The sequence below is a fragment of the Mytilus trossulus genome, chromosome 11 (genome assembly GCF_036588685.1).
Source record: "Mytilus trossulus isolate FHL-02 chromosome 11, PNRI_Mtr1.1.1.hap1, whole genome shotgun sequence".
Classification (NCBI taxonomy): Eukaryota; Metazoa; Mollusca; class Bivalvia; order Mytilida; family Mytilidae; genus Mytilus; species Mytilus trossulus.
In genome coordinates, this window is record NC_086383.1 from 44154456 (window position 1) to 44164881 (window position 10426).

A 10426-nucleotide genomic window follows, 5' to 3' on the forward strand; every position below is an offset into this window, starting at 1 on the left:
TGCAACAACGTTTGTAACGTTCATTTTGATTGGATAACTTCACTTTCTTACATGGCATCAATTGACAATTGATGCTATGGGACGTACGCACAAGCGCAGACGGCATATGACAGATTTAAATGCATGTTTTAACGTTGTTTTCTCTCAGTTTCATTAAAATGGAGATAACAATATTGTATGTTAAGCTCCGACGGCATCAATTTGGGATTTGATGCCGTCGGAGCTTAAAATACAATACAGTTATCTCCTAATTGATGCCATGTAAATAAGTGACGTTATCCAATCAAAATGAACGTTACAAACGTTGTTGCATTAGAATTGTATATAGCTGTCTTTTAATTTTAGTCATGGTGTTAAATCTAGTACCAGAACCACAAGTCTCTCAGTGGATGAGATACAGACACTTGATATCGGTCACTAAATCGTGACGGTGACCGTAAAACTTGTCTCGCATCAGAAGAAAAAAACACATTTATCACGTAATTCATCTGTTAATTTGTCTTCATGGACAATTGTTTAAATGCTTGTCGTAAAGGGACAAATTATGAAATTATAAATCATAAATTAGTTTTCTAAACTTTTGAAGAATAATTTATTATCTGTACGGTTCCAAGTTCACTGCTCCGGATAATTGTTGAAATGTGCATCTGGTGGAAAGGAATAGGTACCCTATACACTAATACTACACCCATTGTTTTATTTTGATTTATATATTAATGTTTCTCACTAATTGCTTAATAATCTCATCATTGATTCCCATTTTCTTAATAGTATAATTTTAAAATCGACGAAATAACACACTTATCAGAAGAGATCAGACTCTTAAAACATTCGGATTATCGTCCTTTGACCAGAATAACAGTAGAATATTGCCTAACGTTGGTTAAGTAGATACTTCATCGTCCGCATTAGAAATGTAGTTACGTATTGGTTCATTTAAGGGATTTTTCTAACAGCCATTGTCTAGAGTCCTTTTCAATATTGAGATATGTTTGATTTGAGTTATATTTTCAAATACCAGAACTAGAAACATTGACGTGTGGGTAGACACGCATTAGGCATTTCTTTGAACCATTGCGAAGTGTAACAGCATCAATACAAAAGAAATGTTCATGATCTCTTGGTAATTGACACATCGAATTCATTGTAATGTCAAAAAGTACTAATAAACTTGTAAACGGAACAAAATAATTAGGCATATTATTTACGTGAATGCAGGAATGTGTATGAAGATAAACACACTCTGTAAAGTGGAAAACAAAAAGAAGAGAGGCGAAAGATTTCAAACTCATAAATTGATATAGCGTTCCTGATAAACGGAATTGTAGTCGGGTATGGTTTTCACCTCAAATGCGAATACACAATCAATCAACATCTAACCCACAAAAAAGAGACACAATCGGTAAATGTAGTGATCAGACGACTATATTTCTGTAATCTAATTTAATTTACAAAAAATCCCAGATTGCGAAAATGTGTTGGAAGTTAGTTGAGAGTTTGAAGTCTACCCGTCAGCATAACAGGTTTAAAAGGTTTTTTTATGAAGGCAGTTATTCACGTAAACTTCCAACCTGGCAAAAAGGAAGGTACTCTTGCTCAAATTGTGTAAATCGAAACCTACAATGTATTTTTAGTGTGAACATCAACGGAAATAAAATATAAGTTGAGATGCGTGCACATCATGTAATGGGACAGAGTTTACGTTGTCGCGGAAAATGTGGAAAAGCACAAGGTATAAAAGCACAAATTGAGGTCGCCCTTAAGTAAAGGAAAATCAGTAGACTTTCATTTTTGTTTGAGAGATATACTATCTGTGTTTAAGTGAAACTGCGCTTTTAATGTTTCTGTGATGCAAACACAAAATGTATCATTAACAAAAATGTCTTCAGTTCAGATACACTCGCTATGGACAACTGCGATACCTATAGCAGTTCAAAGTAAACACTTGATGTGCTCAGCTGCCTCAAAACCAGATTCATTGAACTGTGAATATAGTTTTGCAGAGAAAAGTATATTAATCTCTTGGTCAACTTTTCTCACAAGGAGAGACACAACTTCCATCTACCTACCAACAATTCAGAAACATCCGATGGATTAAATAGCTCATGGCAAACATATTTGTTTTTATAATAATCATAATTATATTGATACAGAGAATATTAATAACCTACATACAGTCAAATTACAAAAATAATGGACTCCAAGGAAACATGGGAATATTTAAATCGAAAACTCTCCTATCAAATGGCAAATCAAAAGCTCAAACACATCAAACGAAAGCAAAACATCTTCATTTTCCTTACTTAGTACGAGCATTTTCTTTGTGTAAAAATGGTGGATTACAGGGTTGATCCCATTGCTACAAGGAATCTAAAATCAAAAAACATATTTTAGTTGCAATATGAAAATGTACCCACAATATTATGCAGTGACTAGTATTTCCCATTCAAATATTATAGACAAAACTAAAAGAGCTGGTATTGCTTTATTTCATAAATAAAAAAAATTACCAATGTATCCTGTCTTGGTGAGGGATACATCATATTTTGTATAACAAATAACTCGAATTGTTGGTCGATTGAAAACAAAACTTCACGACAAAAGAGATGATTTCAGCATCTCAATTGTGAAATGTTTATGAAACATCATTCCAGCAGAGCTTGCATACGGAGTGCCACATGATGATCAGAATTTGCTTACGTTTCAGGATCATCTGAGATCAGTCCCAGATTTTGGTTGGGTTCGTATTGCTCAGTCTTTAGTTTTCTATGTGTTTTCTCGTGTATTATTATTTGTCTTTTTTTCTTTTACTTTCTTAGCCATGGCATTGTGAATTATTTTTTATCTTTAAGTTTGAATGTCCCTCTGGCATCTTTCGCTCCTAAAGTTTCGAGTACTAGTTTAAAGAGATCCTTAAAACATCTCAGATTATCTTCAGCTTTCTCCAATACGAATCTAAAGAATTGTCGCAAAGGTCGCATATTTCTTTTTTTGAACTTTATAAAAAATTCCTTCTTAAACGTTATCAATTAGTAATCATTTGTTCTTGAATAAGAACATACTCAATCTGTGTCTATAGAGGTAAATAAAATGCATTAGGACACGAGGAAATGTCACGATTACCCTATTATTCAATTCGTTGTGTCTAAATTTGATGAAGAAGCAATTCACCAAGGCCAACTTAAATGGAACTATTAGTTTTTAATGAAACCATTTGCTTTTGTGTTACTGCACTAAAATACTCAAATCAATATTTTTTCTGTAAATGTTTAGCTCATCAAATAATGTTATTTTTCGAAACTTTACAGCTCACTATGGAAAAGAATATTAGTATCTTAATAGTTCTGAATAGTCTTTTAATGTTTGTGTTGTGAACCTTTATGTATTTAAGTCTTAGAAAACTTTTTGCTTTAAGCTTACATGATGAATTTTATTCCACACACATGAAGTTGACATCGGGAATACATTGATATATTGTTAACGGCAATCAACACTAATGTATACAACTCACATTACCTGAAGATCTGTGAAAGCATTGACAGCGTTAGAAAGGTGATATGTGAAACCGTCATTGTCTTTTATTTAGTATTTTTATTTTCTTATGTTTTAATCAAATCACGATCGATAAATGTCAAGGGTTTCAAAAATAAAAGGTTTTAAGCTTCAACTTAAAATCAAATGTTGGGTTCCTTTTTCTCGTGTTCACCAATAATCTACCTTTACCCCCTGCTCCGTTTGTAATATTGTTTATCAAATAAATGAAAATTGTTGCAAAATTTAAAATAAAGAGATTATTTTAACTTTTTAACCATTTGAAAGATGTTTTCTATACATATACACATGCATGAAAAAAACAGTATGCCTAATTTGCTAGAAAGCATGACAAAGAAGATGGTTAAAAATTATGAGTGTCATTTTGAGTGTTTTGCCAATTTGTCTGGTGATTGTAAGTCATGAAATATGAGCTTTAGAAGATAGCTTAAACACTTTTGTTCTATTTAAAAATCTGAAGTAATCAGTGGATGATGATAAATTTCATATTTCAGCTGGAGATATCTTTATGGCGTTCTGCACGTACCAATGCATTTCAGTAATGACATCATGAACTATGGTAGAATTTCCGGTATAACGTTCTTTTATTAACTATTTTCTTTTATGGATAAACTTAAATATCATCCTTAGATCTCGTCGATATAGTTTTCATGTGTATTCAAAGTGTTGAGCGCACACAACAGGTGCACTCGACTGCAAACCTAATTATCTAGGAATGTCACTTTTTCTACCGAAGTTTGAATGTTCTTTCCGAGCTAATCGCCATAAAATAGCACAATAGTGTTAAAAGTGGTGTTAATTACAAAACAATCAATCAATCAATTTTTGAAATCGAAATACCATAAAATTCTATCTCAAAATCTTTCTTGGACAAGATCACCTCAAGGCTTTAACTTGGACTATCCTCTTATCATATTTTGATGTCTAACATAATCTTTTAGATTTAAATCTAGAACATGAACGATATCTCTAATGTAGGCCTCTCTCTGGAACAGTTGATGTAATTGTCTCGTGTTTTGTAACCTGTCGTATAGACTTGTCACGTTAACATATTTATATAACATACTAGATCTAGACGTCAGGATTAAAACAAGTCTACAAGTAATTCATAGCTTTATCTCAGTAATATAAACGTATTGGAAAGTGTTTTTTTTTTTTATCTTTTCTGAACGAACCAGTGGGTTATTAAGACAGTCACATGGAAGAAAAAATCTCCAAATTATTTACAATGAACTGAGAATGTACTAACATCCTCCGCAACAATCACAATAAGCAGTATTAAGAATTTAAATTTGACCTGAAATCTTGACCTTATAGAGGGCAAAGTAGATATGAAGAATCTAAAACGTTGTCACGATTTAACAAGACAAAAGCAGATAGATCACTTATCAAGTTTATTTCGACATAAGACATAGCCATGTATAAACTGACTGCCTGCCTTCTAGCTGTCCTGATTTTTGGTAAGAATATATTTACTAATAAATAATTTATTTGGGCATGTTTTGTATATGATACACCTAAGCATGACTTTTATTTATATATTATATTTTTTTGTACAATAACTTGACTTTTAAAAACACAGAATGAGACTATCAATTGTCAATGATTGTATAGGCTTAACTTTAACTAAAATTCTTTTATGAAATCAAAGGGTTATGCTCTATTGTATTCAAGAATATGGGCGAAAAATACCAGAATGGCATTTAGATTGAAAATGAACTGACAACAATATGGCTAAAAAAAACAGGCAAACAATAGTACATAATACACAGCATAGACAACTAAGCAAAAACGTTTGACCTTATCCTTGTCATTTTGTACAATTATAAGCATTTCAACTAATTTAGACATATATAATATGATATCGTCTTTAATACCAATTTAGGTGTTCTTTATAAACACTTCCAGTTTTTATTGTCAAAAAAGATTTTACAGTGTATGTATGCCCTCTTTTCGAACTTTCCATTACGATTATTGTGTTGTAAATACTGATGGACAATCACCAGTCCATTAGGATACCATCTAACGAGTATTCGGTGTTTCAATACTGCCTCTATTTCAACTATGCGTTAAAAACATTGTTTGTAAACAAGTTAAACTGAGGTTTAAACAACCTGAACCTAGGCTACAAACTAGATACCTCAGAATAAGTTGAGCTTCGGAGAAGTTTGGCTGTTTTATGTTGTTTTGCTAATTAATGCTCACAAAACTTAAACATATTTTGTCTTCCGAACTTAGTTGGCACCGCTTCTGGTAGACTAATGGTCCTCGATGGTAATATCAACCCCGTTGTAGTGCCCCAAACTAAGGTTGCAATTATCATGTAAAGTGAATCTACACGATTCTTATTGTTCTTTTTATGTCCGTTTAGTTCTTTTCTTGCAAGTGTATAATTAATGAATAGAAAGAAATGTATCTCACCTTACAATGATTACATATACATCAAAATATATTATTGCCATGACTTCATATATAACATGATATATTTTCTAGTTGGTTTTTTTTTAGTAACAAACGAATATTTATATAGATATGGCTACCACCAATACGTTCTTATAAGACAATGGTTTTTAAAATCATTATTTTCATTGATCTTTAGTTATTTTTTGCCTACTTTTATGAAGAAAATAACAAAATCATTTATTTTATATTAAAGATGTATGGGTATAAAGGTATACCGAAAAAAACAATTATTTGAATTTGATAATGACACTATTCTAAATATTTGTGTAGGCCTCGTCAATGGAGAAGGTTGTACAACTGTTGGAGACTGTGCTCACACCAGTTGTGACAATGAATCAACATTGCAGTGCGATAGCCAGAACGGAATATGTGTGTGTGTTTTAAACGACTCCCGTAAGTAGTAATGAGTTACATGGATTTATTGTTTCAAAACTAATCCGTGGTTGACAAGTTCCCAAATTGGAAAAAAAGTAACATTGAATTTGGATAAATAATCAACATGGCTAAAAAAATCTTTCAAAAATTAGTACACACACCACAACACAGAAAACTTAAGACTGATCAACACGAACTTCATCTAAAACTATGTAACTCAAATGACGTCATTTTATTGTCATTTTTTACAGTTTCAATTATGACGTCACTGGGCGTTGGGATTTAAACTTATTCGGATGTGTCTACTTTGTGTGTTGCAAATGTCTGGTTATGTATTATATTTCAGTTGTTTCCTGTAATTAGTTAATACTGCAGTTTTGTCATGTACATCTTTTGTACAGTCATTTTATAAAATTTTCTGTTTGCAAAGGTTTAAATTATTCTACATAATAGGGATGTTCCGGTTAAATAACAGAAAACCCTTGCCGTTTTCTTATCTTTTGGTCCTCGATGTTGTTCAACTTTTTACTTGTTTCAGCTTTCAAACTTTTGTATCTGGGCGTCACTAGTAGGTCTTGTGTGGACAAAATGCAGTTCTGGCGTATTAAAATTTTGAACTTGTTGCCTTTTGTTGGCTGTTGTTCGTGGGATTCTTTGTCAATTGTGTTCTCCAATTTATTTATATTGTAGTCCTGTGGTGTTGTCAATTCGATGTTATATTTCACATGGCCGTAAAAGTGCGAGGTTTGGCATGCCACAAAACCAGATTTAACCCACCATTTTATCCTTTAAAAATGTCCTGTACCAAGTCAGGAATATAGCCATTGTTATGTTATAGTTCGTTTGTGTGTGTTTGTTACAATTTAACGTTGCGTCGTTTGTTTTCTTTTATTTTTGAGTGTAATTCACATTGCGATAAGACGTGTTACGGTACTTGTCTATCCAAACTTCATGTATTTGGATTTAATGTTATATTTGTTATTTTCGTGGGATTTTGTCTGATGCTCGGTTCGTTTCTGTATGTATTAAATTTTAGTGTTATGTCGTTGTTCTCTTCTCATATTTAATACGTTTCCCTCGGTTTAAGTTTCTTACCCCGATTTTGTTTTTGTTCATGGATTTATGAGTTTGAACAGCGGTATACTACTGTTGCCTTTATTAACCAACATATCTATAATACTTAAATTACGAGGTCCAATTTGTCAGCCGTTATCACGTAAAAACCACGAATCAAAGAATTCAACTTTATATATAACTAATATAGACCAAAAGGTGCAGATTAAAAATTACTCCACTTCAGACCCTTTTGTTTTCCACGTAATTAATATTGCCAATAATTAAGAAGTTGAGGGTAAAGTCCGATACCGATACTAATAGTATAATCACCTGTAACCTATTACCTTATCTGTACGTTTTGCATCTGACAGGCACACCACCACTGTATTCAGGATTAATATGCTATATACACGGGTCATTATCACAGGGTTGACACTACTAAATTGTCAAATTGTTACCTATTATAGTATTTTAATCAGTAAGACTTTCTAAGATAACAATACAAATACTAAAAATTTGGACTAAAGATAAGGCGTATAGGTACAGTTTTCAATTTGTTAGTGGACACGACTTAAAACAGCGAATCAAATAATTCAACTTTATTTATAACTAATATAGGACAATGCTGTTGATTAAATAAAAAATCCAGTACCTTTTGTTAATATTACCAATAATTGATAAGTTCCAGTTCGACGGGTTCAAACAGAAAGATTTGAAAGCAGAGAAAACTGTGTATCGTATAATCGGCATGACTTTATCAAATGACATAACTTATACTAAAATAAGGCTTTGCGCATAGTTATATACTTTAATTCAGTCAATGACCCGCGATATCACGGGTATGTGCTAGTAAAGTAACAAAAGAATCTAAAATATTTATGCAATATTTACGTCTGAGCATTTTTAATTTGTTTTTGTTTGTTGTTGTTGATATAAAAAGAAGGAATACACAGCAACGCCAATATATTAACATAATGTTGATTGTTGCAGAATGTTCCAGTAAACAGGAATGCTTAGATACACAGGACTGGTGGTGCCCAGACCGTTTGAGGCATTGCTTTGATGGCAAATGTGTTTGTCAGTATATTCCTGCATAACTTATGTGAATAATGTAAGTGACACTTTCGCTTTTTCTGTGTGCTGTTCGTGTAATATCCCTGCATACTATTTTCAATTATGTTAGTTACACTTCTGATTAATTCTGATTTTTTTCTTGGTTTCGGTATTTTCGTTTGTTTTTTAATGGGAAAATAAGAATTTGAAAATCACTGTCAATCAAATAGGATGATACGATTGTAATTCTTTTTGCTTATATTGCCACTAAGGTTGTTCTACCCTAATGGCATACTTTTGGGATGTTAAGTATTAAATGTTTGTCCAAATCGTTTCTCAGTTGGCGTTCCAAACATTTTGATTAGAATGTCACTGATGAGTCTTATGTAGACGCACAACTGGCATGAACATGGTATCTTTGATTATTTTATCTTGTTTGTCATTTGACTGTGATCATAAATCAAAAGAAAGACAACATGAGAGAGAAATACGCAGTTGAGCATATAATTGAACGCAGGTATTATTCCGTCATCTTTTCCTGCATTATGACATCATCGAATGCGATTACATGACTGTCTTTTACTTGCCATGAGCAACACGGTGGTGTCGCCGGTGCTAATAAAGGGTAAGCTGGCACCACCTTTTTGAGCACCTGCGCCTGTTTGTCTTTTTCTATTGGTCAGGTTAATTAGGTTAAAATAGTATTCAAAGGTTAATATATACTCTGTGAAAATGTGCTTAATCACGACTTGTACTAATTTGTTGGTCATATTATATGATAAATCATGTCAAAATGTGCTTAATCGCGACTTAGAAATGCACTCATATGTTGGTCCTATTATATAATATCACAAGTAAAAGCCAGGTATAACGTTGGCATATTGATTTCATTGATAACAGGTATGTGCTGTTGTTGTATAGTGTCAAATATCAAACAATGTCCTTTCAGAGGTGGTTCCATGTAAAAATGAATTCAACATAGTAATTACCAATAAAACTATATATAACACAGTGATAATGCGATACCTTTGCCTGCTTGATTAGCTTGAAACTAGAATGAAACAACATTAAATGGATATTTTCCCAGATTGAAAAACACATATCCATGAATACTACACAAACAATTCAATGATGTATTTGGTCTATCATAAGAAATTCAAAATCCTATGAACAAATATATCTCACGTTGTAAACTAGCGTTGTCACTGAAATGAAATGTCGTTAATTTTTTCCTTCTTTTCCTTTTTAGAAACAGACATGGGCAGTTTACATATTATGGAATGAGAATGAGAAATAAATTTTATTTTATTGTGAACAATTTAAATCTTTAAATTCTGGATTAATTGGTTTCGTACATGTATTCTACATGTGTCTGCTATATATATGACATCGGATCGGATGTGCTATTTATGTCCTAACTACAATCCCGTTCCCTTTTCACGAATGTGACCTACCGAATTAGACTTTTTACCATTGTTTTTGATAGTTTTATCTATTGCGTCTGTTTGTTTGGTTCACTCATCCTTATCAATATTATCAAATTTGATGCGACTGTCGTACAAGTCTGAGATGTAGCGATATAAAACCAGGTTAAATTCACCATTTTCTACATTTGAAAATGTGTACCAAATCAGGAATATGACAGTTGTTGTCCATTGATTTTTGATGTGTTTTGTCATTTGATTTTGACATGTGATAAGGGACTTTCCGATTGGGGTTTCCTCGGAGTTCGGTATTTTTGCGATTTTACTTTTTAGACATGTTGCGTTTAGTAACAGATATTGTTCGGAAGTGTTACGAAACGTAATCATAACCTTATCAAATACAAATCACTACATTAAAAAGTTAAATAACAAATATACAAACTCCGAGAAATATTCAAAACGGAAAGTTCGTAGACAAATGGCAAAATCAAACACATTAAATT

At 32.3% G+C, this 10426-nt stretch overlaps 1 long non-coding RNA gene across 1 annotated transcript; it reads left to right on the forward strand.

The window, feature by feature from the left end:
* Positions 1–4888: 4888 nt before the first annotated feature.
* On the forward strand, positions 4889–9817 carry LOC134690395 (uncharacterized). Its single transcript, XR_010101923.1, has 4 exons — positions 4889–5012; positions 6286–6408; positions 8437–8557; positions 9749–9817. It is a non-coding gene; the product is annotated as an uncharacterized LOC134690395 (long non-coding RNA).
* The last annotated feature ends 609 nt before the right edge of the window (positions 9818–10426 follow it).